The sequence below is a fragment of the Callospermophilus lateralis genome, unplaced genomic scaffold, assembly GCF_048772815.1.
Source record: "Callospermophilus lateralis isolate mCalLat2 unplaced genomic scaffold, mCalLat2.hap1 Scaffold_169, whole genome shotgun sequence".
NCBI classification, from domain to species: domain Eukaryota; kingdom Metazoa; phylum Chordata; class Mammalia; order Rodentia; family Sciuridae; genus Callospermophilus; species Callospermophilus lateralis.
The window spans coordinates 2,252,004-2,265,388 of record NW_027512767.1 but is presented as its reverse complement, the minus strand read 5'-3'; the positions used below and the strand labels follow the sequence as shown (position 1 = coordinate 2,265,388).

The following is a 13,385-nucleotide window of genomic DNA, read 5'->3' as shown; positions in this document are numbered from 1 at the left end:
GAGAGCCCTCACCATGGAGCCCCGAAGACCCCATGTGTCCACACAATCATGCAGACAGAGCATAGCCCACAACCAAGCTATCTTGGCAGAAATGCTTCTGACCCTCCTGTTCAGTCCATCTCCTGAGTAGCTCCCAACTGCCCTGAAGGGAGATGTGCCCATGCTCTCCTGGCTTCTGTCAGGGAAGAGCATTCCAGGCCTAACCAACTCAGGATGAATGGAGGGGACTATACACCATTCAGTGACATTCACATCTGGCTCCTGGGCACTGTTGCATGCTGAGATTGGCATTGCATGTGCAGTGACGTTCTTTTGGAGAGTGGAATGAGACCATGGAAAGCAGGCTCCTGGGGCTGCTTTTTGTGATGTGAGAAGTGCACTGTCCACACCTAACAGAGCTACTGTGCATATTTGCCAGCTGTTCCAATCACGCCTGTCTTGTGTGTGCCAATGCCTTTGCTTTGGCATGTGTAGAACCAACACACTGAGCATAGAAGACATGGTGGATCTTCTGCTCAGCTGTTATGGGTGTGTGCATGATGTGTGCATGGGTAATTACAAATCATACTATAACTAGATTCTGTGCAATAGAAAACTTGATATGAAGACTTCTGAGAGCTGTCTGGAGCTGAGAGGAGGTAGGAGGTGGGGCAGTCAGCTTTATTCTTGCCGGGTGCTTCTCATGTAAGCCCCTCTCACACCAAGTGTGGGGAACCCCAATGCCCTTCTTCCCAGGACTTGCAGTGTGCAGCCCTCACTTTGTGGCTGGAGTGCCCATCACAGGAGAAGCAAGGCTCCCTGGAGATGCCCAAGGTCTGGATTGAGCAGCCCAGCTCCTCCAGGAGGTAATTGTTTGGGTCTGGAAAAGATTGCACTCCCTCATAAACTACACCACTGATCTGTGCAGAGCAGAGTTCACCTTCCCTCTCCCACAGGATGGCAGAAGAACCCATAGGGTTGAGGAGAGCCCAAGGGCATGAGTGAGATACTAATTGTTGGATAAGACAGGACAAAGTAAGCTCAGGGTGGCCCATGACTCCATCAACTTTTCTCTAAATGTGTTTGGACACCCCAGAGCTTGGTCTTCAGTAGAACAGCTGCTACAGGCTTATTGAGAAGAGTTTCAGATGCTACAATGCTAATGTATCATGACCTCTGAAGCCTTTCTCTAACCTGGGCCTTCTTGCTTTTAATCTTGAGTAGAAAGATTTAAAAAGGCCTTCCCCAGACCTTATTCCTGTTCCCAGTGGCTGCTTGAATGCATTTGATAAGACCAAAAATATTGAGGGGTACACAGCACAGGGAATGGGTACTCTTCAAATGTCTCATGTCACTTTCTAAATTTCGTGGTTTTCTTTGCAGTTGTTAAAGGTCATATGATTAGTCCTGACCAGTGAACTATCAATGCAAGAGATGTGTGTCACTTCTAGATTGGGGTGGCTAAGAGCTGCTTGCCTCCTCCTGATGTCCCCTGTCCCCTTCAATGATCCTGGAGGCCATAGACTGCAAATGGTGCCTCTATAAGATCCAAGGGAACATCATGCTTACCTAAATTAAAAAAAAAAGTTGAGGCTTTTGTATTTGTCTCTGTTATAAGGTATCCTAAAAAATATAGACTGCCCATCCCCAAGCCTGTCTCCAAACCTTTTCCAACCAGTGCAAGCAAGACAGTGTATTGGGAGAAGCATTCTAGGACAGAAGTTTTGTGCTCAGTGACATGGTACTGTGCTACAGGAGGACTGTAAGTTTCCCAACTCAGAATGGTTTCTGCACCTTAAGTAGCATTAGCCTCAGCTACAGAGAAAGTGGAACTCCCTGGGTTAGTGGTGATGATGAGATATAGAGGAAGACTCTTCCAACAGGGGATGGGCTTTGAATTGAGCTGGTCCCAGAAGTCTGATATTTCATGCAAAATGAGATACTAAGTCTGTTCATTTATAGAGTAAGTTAAGTCATATATTAAAACTGAAGGAGATTTCAGAAACAATCTGTTGAAACTGTTAAATCTAGTTCACACATGGAATGAGATCCACTGGAATCTCAGCCTCTGCAGTTCCCTGGCAATATAGAGATAGATGTGCCCCACCCATTACCACTGTATCCTTCCTGAGAGTTCTGGGATGGGGATCAGAAGTGGATCTGATTGTCCTGGTGGCTTGCAGGAGTGCATCTGGATTGATGGAAACCATAGCAGCATCTACCTCCATGGCTGTGCCTGATGCTCAGAGCTTCTGAGGCCAAACCTGCCCTTGGGGAGGATGCAGGAATGGGAGAGGTTCATTTTGAGGCTTGTGATGCTTAGGCTGGGGGCAGTCTTAGAAAGGAGACATGTTTTTTGTCATATAACCAGGTCTGCCTACATTAAGGTGAGAAATGCTATCTGTCCTCCTGGTTGAGGGCAGCTTGTTCTCTTTCCTGCTGTTCTTTCTCTTTCCACCCTTAAGGGCCCCCATCTTTCTTCTTTGGCTTCATTATTTGTCTTTCCTATTGAATGTTAATGCTATGTTTCTCACTGAATACAGAAAATTATAAAAACAAAGAAGGGACTGAAAGGCAGGTTGACCATGAAGGGCTTTTGTGGACACAGAAGGCCAGGTGGTCTTTCCATGGTAACATCTTCTTTAGGGGAGAGAAAGTTTTTGGTGTGGCTGAGTGAGTTAAATAAAGGAGGATAGTGTGCATTCAAAATTCAGTTTAGATTAGATTTGTCTTTCTCAATATGTGTTCCAGACTAGAATTGTTATTAGATGAGCCTTTCCAAGAAATTACTAATGAAATACTTTAGTTACAGACAATCTTTTGTAAATTATTGATTGGTTATAAAGGAGATTGCAGCCAGACCTGAATGTCCACTCTGAAGTTCACAGCTAGGCTCTGCCTTCAGTTGAGATTTGTAGCAGCACAGCACAGAAAAAATATATCCCAAGGTATGTGAACTGTGCTCAAGGTTAGAAGCATGCTCAGTCAGAACTTCCTCACAAATCTGTGGGATAAAGGCAAGCCATGGGTCTTATGAGTCATATAGCTATGTACCTATATAATCTTTATAGTTATATGATACAGTGCTAAAGAGCTACCTAGCCTTTGGGATGAAACTTTAATTTTTGGTCTGGTTTTGCCAATTTGTATTTTGGTGATCTGGGGAATATCTTAATGCCTCTCAGCCTCAGTCGGATCTTTACAAAATGGGGATGAAAAATGGGCCCTTGCCTTTGAGTTCTATGGGGAGTTAAATATGAAGTTTAAAGAGAAGAAAATATGCCCTCTGAGCAAGATCTGAGATGCTCCATTCAAAGAGCACATCCCTGTGGCAGGGACTCCTTGGATAGTGGCTCCTGAACATGTACCCCCTTTTCCCTGGACACAGAGCTTGGTGACATTACTCAGCCTCTGTGACAGTTGGAGGTGGCTATGTGTCTGAGTATTAGCTAATGAGATAAGAGTAGAATCAAGGTGAGCCACATCTATCCCTGTCCCTCAAAATCCCACCCAAAATCTGTTGCTTCTCTGAACTGTGTTTCTCGGCTGAGCAAGCAGGCATGTAGCTGCTTGAAGGTGGTGAGGCTGTGACCTGAAAGAAGACTGCATAAGTGATATGGAAGAGAGACCCAGTAAGACTAAAGCATCAATTCTAACTCTGCAAGAATGAGAACTACATCTTATCTTGCTTTAGCCAGGACACCTGTCTCCATGCATTTGGAACAACACCTCACTTTATAATACAGCACCTCATTGCTCTGACAAGGAGGGCAGGTGAATGATCTTTTCACTGCCAGGTGGGGACTTCCCCACATGACCAGTTGTGCCTGTTGATGATGAGGCCTGTGTTCTGTAAGTTTGCTGGCTCCAACTCAAAATGCAATATCAACACCTCAGGGCAAGTCTAAGCCACATCCCCAGTAGATGTTTAGAAGGCAAAGCACCAGCCATATGACTGAACTTTGAACAGAGACAGCGATGTGATCTACCTTAGATACACCTCTTGTAAATAATCATCACTGTGGTGAGCCACTTCTGCAGATTATGGTTGCCATTACAAGATGGTGCTGGCTCCGCTGTGGTCTGTGACAAACAACTCCTTACTTGGGAGGGTTGGCACATGGTTTTTCAAAACCCTATGAGAAAGTTCCACGTGGCAGCTTCGCATTGGGGCTTGAGATGCTTTATTAAGGCTGGGAGGGGCATCCGAGAGGAGAAGAAGAAAATATCAAGGGCCTGAATAAACTGCTGAAAGAAGATTCCTGAGTTGCGTCTTCCTTGCGGGCAAGGGGTCGTGATACATCACCATCATCATCACCATCATGTCATTGTCATGTCACATTCATCTTCCTCATAATCACCACCACCACCACCATCATCATCACCATCATTACCAGCAGCAGCAGCAGCAGCAGCAGCAGCAGCAGCAGCAGCAGCAGCATGATTAAATCTATACACCTGTGTGCTCACTCACTAAACAGATTTTGAACAGCTACCAGGCACAAGGACATGGTTTATGCTCTGGGGGAACCTATATTAGGGAAGGCAAATATCGATAAACAGATAATCCAGGGAAAGTGGGATGGAGGTTTTTGTTGTAATAAGTGCTATAAATAAATAAAGCAGAATAAGGATACTATGGAGGATCCTGTTATTTTAAATAGGGTGGTAGAAAAATATCTCTGAGAACAGACCTGGAGTTGAGGTGAAGTGCAGCTCTAGCATGATGCACAAGTATTTTGACATCTGTACTGTCAAGATGTGGGCCATATTCATCCCCAATACTGGCAGTGATCCTGTTTTGGGTTTTTTAAATGTATTATTTCTTTTTTTGTGGTTCTGGGGACTGAACCTGGGGTACTCTACCACTGAGCTATATCCCTAGTTTCTTTTTATTTTTGTTTGGAGACAGGGTCTCGCTATGTTGCTGTGGTTACAGTGAGGCTCCAGTTCTGATTGACAACGTTCACTTAGTAATATGCATTGAAGTTTTCCACATGTCTGTTCATGACTTGGTGACCCATTAACTCATATCTATTTTATATTGAATAACATTCTATTTTCTGGATACAACACCACTTATTTATCATCTACTGGAGGACATTTGGTTGCTTCTAAACCTTGGTAACTATGGATGATGTTTCTGCAAACAACTGTGTGTAGGTTTTGTGAAAACACAAGTGTTCAACCAATGTGCATAAATACCAATGAGCAAAACAGCTAGCTTTTGTGGTTAGAGCATAGTTATTTGCATAAAAAGTCATCAAACTGTCTTCCAAAGTGATTGCACATTTGGCTCTCCCACCAGGATTGGCTGAGCGCTCCCACCACTCCACCTTCTCACCAGCTTCTGCTCTTACTGGTGCTGTGAATCTAGGCTGTTCCAATTGGTGTGCAGTGCTTCTTGATGGTGCTGTGCCTTGAGATTCCCTGTTGCCATGGGACATGGAATATCCATTTACATGCTCATTGGCTATCTGCTACACTCTTCATTTTTAAAACAGGCTGTTTCTTTTCTTATTGTTGATTTTAAGAGTTCTTCTCATATTTTGATAACAGGTCTCTATGAAGTATATCTTTTGCAATTACTTCCACCCAGTCCATGGCCTGTATTCATATTTTATTGGCAATGTTTTCCAAAAGGCAGGTTAATTTTAATGAAATCCAACTCACCAGTTGTGTATTTTATTGGTCATTCTTGGGTGTTAAATCCAAAACATTATCACCACATCCAAAAGCCATCTAGAATTTTCTCCTATGTTATCTTCTAGGAGTTTCAAGTTCACATTTAGGTCTACATTGTCTTGATTTAATGTGCTTGAAGAGTGCAAAGTGTGTGTTTAGATTCTTTTCTATTTTTTATTTGTATGTGGAAGTCTAGATGTGCCCACACTATTTGGTGAAAAGATGAATCTCTTCTCCCCATTGCATTGCCTTTGCTTCCTTATCAAAGATCAATTGATCATATTTAAATGAGCCCCCCAAACTTTTTTTTCTTCATATGTAGTTGGCTTCAGGCATAATGTTATAGTTATGAAAAATGGACTAATGTACCCAGTTAATGAGTGGTAGTGGTAGAAGAAACATCTGGATGCGTGTGATATTTTATTCTCCACAGAAGCATTGAGCTTTCCTTGAAACTCATTCACACACTATTCCCACTCATAACTTCTGCTTAATGTTAACAGTTACCAATCACATCTGCTCCACATAATGTAGAAAGCCTTCCCAGCTTTGCTCATCCCACCCCACCCCACCCCAAAGAAGGGTGAGTTCTGACCATGATTTGTTGGTGATTTTCTCATTCTCTTAGTTCCTTTAGGGAAGGATCTAGTTGATTTGCCCCAGAGGTCAGCACAAGGCTCCACCCAGAGATGATGATGAGGAGGTAGCAAGTACTACCTCCTGAACTACCTACTGGAACATATCACCCATGGAGGGTGTTTTCATGGTTCAAGGTGGGAGGGCTCTGAAAGGGCTGGTGCTTGGTGCTGAGTCATGCCTCAGGTGGTCTGCATGTATGACCTTCAAAGGGCTTCAGGGGTACTGTGGTCTCTTTCAAGGAAATCTCAAGCACACAGGCTCTTCCTGTACTACATTTTTCTTGAGGAAATGGAGATGGAGCCTGTGAAGGCAGGCAATGGGGTACCTGAGTGGTGAGTGTGTTTGCATGGACATGGGGGAGAGTGCCCAAGAGCTTCTTAGACTTAAATACACTGAACTATAAAAGATGGCTGAGCAGGGAGAATAGTTAGAAGGGACAAAGTCAGTAGAAATTCAACGATTTTTGATTTACTAACACTCCCTTTTTATTTAAATTAACATCCATTCTAAATCCCCTCTATTTTTCTACTAAATTAAATAAAACCCAATCTGGACTCTAATATAGAAAGCACACCCTAAAGTAAGATCAGGAACACAGTTATCTGCCTCTGAAACCTTGTCTGCTTTCCATCCTGATGGCTAAGCAAGAAGGCTTTTCAAAGCCATGGAGATGGTGAGTCAATGGAGATGTTAGAATTTTCAGTTTGATGGATGTTTTCTCCAACTTCTATCAGGAAGCAGTGAAATCATCACTGACCCTAACCACCATATAGGAGACATTCCCACAATCCATGAGGAATTGGGGGTAAGCAAGTTAGGTTCCTCCGGAAGGGCTTGAGCTGGGAGAGCCTCCAGGTGATGTGAGATCAGGCACAGGTGAGGGGGGCAGAGACAGGAGTTGTGAGTTGACAGGATAGCCCCCCAGCCCACCTCTCCAAAGCCAGCACTCTCTCCACAACCCTGATGGGTTTCCTGCTGGGGCAGCTCACAGTGAGACACCAGAACACAGTCTGCCTTTAAATATGGGAATTATTTCTAAAGTGCCTTTTTGGGCAGCTAGTGAGGCACAAAATAAAAACAGGTCTATCTGCAAGGAAGCAGGAATTAGCATAATTGGTAGCTACAGCATCACCCATGAACACAGAATGCCAGAGAACCTCCTTCCTTCTGCAACTGAATCAGGGCTGGGACCTGCATGGCATGATGAGTTACTTGCCCCCGCTAGTGTCCGGCAGACCCCCCTAGCTTCTGGCATGTGCATCCTCCAAGGCCTTCCAATTAAAACAGAAAATAGCTCAAAGACATAATGCAGCATGACAGTGGTTAAAAAAATTTCCCTTGTGCAGAATAAATTTTTTAAAGTGTTTTTACTTTCCACTGTCAAAATTGTAACAAGTAATTTTTAGTCATCTATGAAAAAGGTTTGTTAACAATCTCCTCTATTTTGTCAATCAGGAGAAAAATGTAAGTACAAACAAAGGGGCACCTGGGAAACAAGAACTTAATATTTTCCTCTGGGGGAAGACCAGCCAGTGGGCCACACAGACCACATTTTTCAAGTCCGGGAAAGGTAGTCTTGGTGCCCAATATTAGAACAGGACATCACACTGGGTGACCATGAGAGTTTTCTGTGCAGTCCTAGCTTCTACCTCTTGGTGCTGGAGTAGCTAAAAATGAGATTATTTGTACATTCAAGACAAATACATACTCACCTCAGCAGAGGTGAGAGCAATGCTTAAAGCAGTTTTTATTGATCAAAAATCTGTGATAGCAAATGGTATATGAACGGCAGACAGCACTGTAAACAATCAGTGAGCTGTTTCTCTCTCTCTCTCTCTCTCTCTCTCTCTCTCTCTCTCTCTCTCTCTCTCTCTCCCCTGAACCCCCACCTCCTTCCCAAACTCCATTTCTTAACCTACAGACTGGTAAATATTTTTTGGCTGCAAATTTCTGAGTTTGGAAGATTGTCATGAAGATGCTTTATTCACAACAAATTTTTTGCAAAAAAATCCAATTACTGTATCAGATTCCATCAAAATAAAGGAGGTTTTTCTAAAAGTCTCTCTCAGCTCATTTTCACTGGAACAGTGCTCTGATCTCCCTGGTCATGTCCCACAGGCTGCTGCTGGGCTTCACCTTGCTGCACTTCACCAGCTTTCAGAATCACCAGGTGCCATCAGGTCACTGACCTCTCCTTGTGTTCTCCCTGAGTCAGCAAAGGAAGCCTGCCTCCGTCCATTCTTGCCTGCTTTAGGTATGGAAAGTAGATCAAATTTAAAAATAAACACAAGCAAGTTTCCCCAGTCCCAGGAAATGCTAGCTTTCCAGAGAAGGCCTGGTTGCAGCTCTGGAACAAAGGGCAGGCAAAGCCAATAGATGGTAATGTCACCTATGTGTCCAAAAAATGTACATAAGCCCAAGGTACTTTGGAAGGATATTCTAACAGGACAATAGAAAGGCCCTGACCCAGTAATTGTCTGGAGTTGGGGGTCTGTTTGTGTGTTTCCACAGGGAGAACAGCAGCCGATTTGGATTCCAGAGAGATTAACTAAGGTCCTGACCCAGTGATTGCCTGGATTCAGGGGTCTGTTTGTGTGTTTCCACAGGGAGAACAGCAGCCAATTTGGATTCCAGAAAGATTAACTAAAGTGATTTCTACAGACCAAAAAGAAGATGATTTGGCTCAAATCCATAACAGCTGATATCCAGAACTCCAGTTTGGCTACCCTTACATCTGTGACAGAACAAGGATGCTTTTTTCAATATCTATTTTATTATTGCCCTTTCCCATATCATGAAGGTCTGTTTTGTTTTTTGAGCTCATACAGATCTAGGTTAATGTTTTGCTGATCAGTTCTATTTTTTTGACTATAGAGTTTTTAAACATTGCAATGGAGATTTCACCTGTAAAAAGTTATAAGGCCTTTACTATTATGTTATGTGTTGTATTATATTACGTGTGCACACTTCTGTTTTGTGCCATATGTTTGAATGTACGTATGTCCACATATCATATATGATGAGCACTCATGAAAAAATGGATCCAAATTATTTTTTTTTTAGATTTGCTAGGTATTTTTAATTATGTCACTTTCTCCTTGGGATATTACTTCAATTTTATAAACATCAGCAAATTAAATGACCTTTCCATTATAATTCCTAAATATAATTCTTAAATACAAATGAAACTTGAAATGCATAAAATATACTGCCATAAAATGGAAAAGAAAATTATTATTACTACATTAGGAATATCCTAAATTAACAAAGAATTTTTCAAAGAACATCAAATGAGGCAAAGTACATTAATGCTTTATAAATCTACAATATTTTTTACTTGCTTTCTTTGTACAGTTTAAAATACCATAGCACTGAATGAATAAGAAAGGGCCATTTTTAAAATGAAGAAATGGCGATACATGTCACTGAAGGATAAAATAAAGATGGATTATTATTTCAATTTGCAAATAATTTTTTTTATTCAAATAGTCCTGTTTCCATTATCCTTAGATGACAAGATTCTTTCCTGTTATGAAAAAAGAACATCCTCTTATTGATGGAAGGCTTCTAATCTCAATCTGGTTGGATCTTCTGGATGTCTCAAAGCAATTCCATTATACAGCAGCAGCTCAATATAAGGTGGCCAAAAGGAATCACTGATTTTGACATATGGATCATGTGGAACATCAAATAATCTATTTATAAGAATCTCTAGTATTTCATGCGGTGTTATCAGCTGTTTGGTTGATTCTTGAAAGTTTTTCTTTTTCTTTTTAACATTCCCATCAGGCAGAGGAAAATGGTCTTCTAAAAACCCACCCAAGGTACTCAAGAGTTTCTCCTTGAATGCTTTTATATTGAGCATTTTAGTTTTCAGCTCACTAATGATTCTTGTTTCAGAAAATGTCACAAGCTGATTTTTCAATACACTGTAAAGTGCATTAAGAGATTCCATTATTTGTTGCTGTTCATCCAACTATTGTTGCTCCCTTTCTAAGTCTTCCTTTAATTTTTCATTCTTTGACTGAATAGTAGATAGTACCATTTCTTGAAGCAAAGCAGGTCATTTTTTCAGCATGAATTGGTGATCTTCTTCAAGGGTCTCAGGAATTTTCATTCTAGCAAGATGAGACAGTAAAAGAACTCTGGCCTTCAGGCTATATGGGAAGGTAAGTGGAGGCTCATTCTTCTTTAAATTAATTCTGCCAATCTCTCTGATCAGCTGTGGTATTAGAATATTATCTGTTGGTCTGCTTGTAGCATCTTTATTATACTGGGGATCAAATTCAGAAGCTCCAGCCAACCCACTGGCTTGATTTCCAAGGTTATAGCTCTTTACATATGCAAGAGGAAAGAAAAAAGCTTTGAAATTTTTTATTATTCTGTTTTCCAAGGGAAAATTTATCAGACCTTGCGCACATTCAGGGTTTCAGCCTTCACTAGTTTTTGGAGCTCAAATTATATAAACAGGATTCTGTCACCTGCTGGGGTCTTTTCCCCCTCCTTATTACACAAGTTAATTTCCCATAAAATATTTGGAAAATACTGACGTCTACAAAGAAGAGAGAAAATGGATACATCATTTTGATAGCCAGAAGAAACTGTGGTTAAAATTTTGGTGCATTTTTTTTTAGTCACTTGCTCTTAGCAAAAGAAAAATGCATTTAGCACTAATTGGCCTGCAAGAACCTTACTCCTTGGAAGATAAGCTCATTTGCTTGTGAGTGAAATCTACAGATATGTTTACCTATGTGACAAAGATAAAGGAATTTTACAGGCATAATTAAAATCTCTAATCAATTGACTTTGAGGCAATCAAATGAGAGGCATCCATGGTGTCCTGCCCTAGTCAGGTAAGCACTTACAACGAGACTAAGGACTTTCCTGTGCTCAGAGACTAGACACAGCAATGGACACTTCCTTGCTTGCCTTGAAGTAACAACTCAGCATGAGTTCTTCACCCACAAAAAGGGATTCCGCCTATAGACATGAAATTGGAAGAGCTCCAGTCTTAAATGAGACTCCAGACCTGGCTGACACCTATTGTCTTTGAGACCTTGAGCAGACAGCCCAGTTATCCTGTGCCTGTGTGAGAGAATGATCTTGTGTCACAGATGATCATTTGTGATGCAGCATAAAAATCTAATGCAGAGATATGCAGTGAAGGAATCACATTTGCAGTGACATGGGGCCCTCTTTTCACCTGGTTAATGGGTGACTAGCATTCCACTGCATGAGGTGCTGTTGTCTTTTAATCCCAGGGTCATTGTGTAAGTACTAATGGGATTCAGACAGGTAAAGTAAAATTATAAAAAATGGACATAGTGGAATGAATGATGGGGGCATCCCAGAGACCTGGAAAGTGGTGGCCAGTCTGACGGGGACAATATACCAGCTACAACTGGATTTATGGTTTTACTAATTATGATGACTATTTATTTTTGATGAATTTTTATTATTATTACTATTATTATTGTTTGATTCTGGAATAGAGAATTCCAGAAATTCCCTTTTCTTTGAAAAGAAACCCTCATTCTGAAATTTTATATGTGAAATATTTTTTGTAAGTATTGACACTGAAATTACAGTTTATTTACCTCACTGAGTGAGACCAGCAGAATCTATTGGCCCTTTTGTTTGGTTTTGTTTTTGTGGTGCTGGGGATTGGACCCAGGGCCTTGTGTATGCAAGGCACTCTACCAACTGAGCTACATACCCAGCCAACTGTTGGCTTTTTATATTTACCTCACAGGTTTCTCATTTACAAGTTACAATGAAACCAATCCTGTGTTATTATATTCAGTCTGCTCAGCATTTCATTATCTTAAACAGTGGATGAGTGAACATATTTGAACTAAAACATTTTTTGCAATTCATGATAAATTCTGCAGTGTACACATTAAGATGTGAGAAAGATGGGTCAAGGTTGAAATGCCGGTTTTAACATTCTTAACGCACAACACTGTGAATGTGGCCTTGCAAATGGCTCTGACACTTCCTGGAATCTAACACAGTTTTCTGTCTTCTCATAACTATTTCTATATTAGATAATATCATACATTAGCTGTACACCTACAGAAATACATGTTTAGACATTTTTGTCAGTGTAGTTGATATCTTGTTGTGTACACTTGGCCCTCTGTATCCATGAATTCTACATCTGAGAATTCAGATGACCTTAGTTTACAAGTATTTCTAAAAACTCCATCTGTGCTGAGCATGTACAGACCTTCATTTCTCTCACTGTTCCCTGAACAACAGCCATTTACACAGTATTTGCATTGTATCAGGCAATGATCTAGAGATGATTTAAGGAACAGTAGGACACACACAGGTTCTAGGCAAATGTCACACTTCTTTGTATATGGGACTTGAGCACCCTTGATTTTGGTGTCTGCAGGTCCCTGGGGAGACAGAGGGAGGACCACACTGTACATGCAATTTTTACTGGTGAAGTTGAGACATTTTTGCTCAATATTGCGTATTGGTACTTGTTCCTTGATGAATCATCTTTTCATAATCTTTGTTATTTTTTTTGTATGATTCTTAAGGCTCTTTATATGTAAGAAATCTCACATAGAGTCTCAGCTCTATATCTTTTGAAGATGTGGACATCTCAAATCTTGGAATAAAGTAATATCTCACCAAAGGGTATTATATATCTTAGGTGATGTTTTTAAATTGATATATTTACAAATTTAAAGCTCAGTATTTTGGGCTCAAGTGCCTACTTGGCAATTGTCATCTTTCTGGGGTCAGTCTCATGCTTATGTACAAGCCCAAGTCTTGCCATTAGAACCGGGTGACATATCTGGTTTCAGTGATAAGAGGAACCCAGAATAGAAAAATAGAAATGTGAAGAATTGGGGGAAAATGCTAAGAATGAGCCTTTCCCTCTACTTAGGATTTAGGCATGGGCTAAGAACACTTCACTTAATATCAGGAAAGGCCAGGTCATCTACAAAATCAGAAAAGTTTTAGTATCCATCAGAGAGCTGAGGTTTTGAAGCCACTAAGTAAACTGATTCCCAAGAAAGAATGGGAACCTTCACAGAGAGACAGGATAACCAGATGCTTTTACC

At 41.1% G+C, this 13,385-nt stretch overlaps 1 pseudogene; it reads right to left on the bottom strand.

Annotated features, from left to right (window-relative positions):
- Positions 1-9,853: 9,853 nt before the first annotated feature.
- LOC143387788 (centromere protein K pseudogene) lies at positions 9,854-10,348 on the bottom strand (annotated as a pseudogene).
- Positions 10,349-13,385: the final 3,037 nt, after the last annotated feature.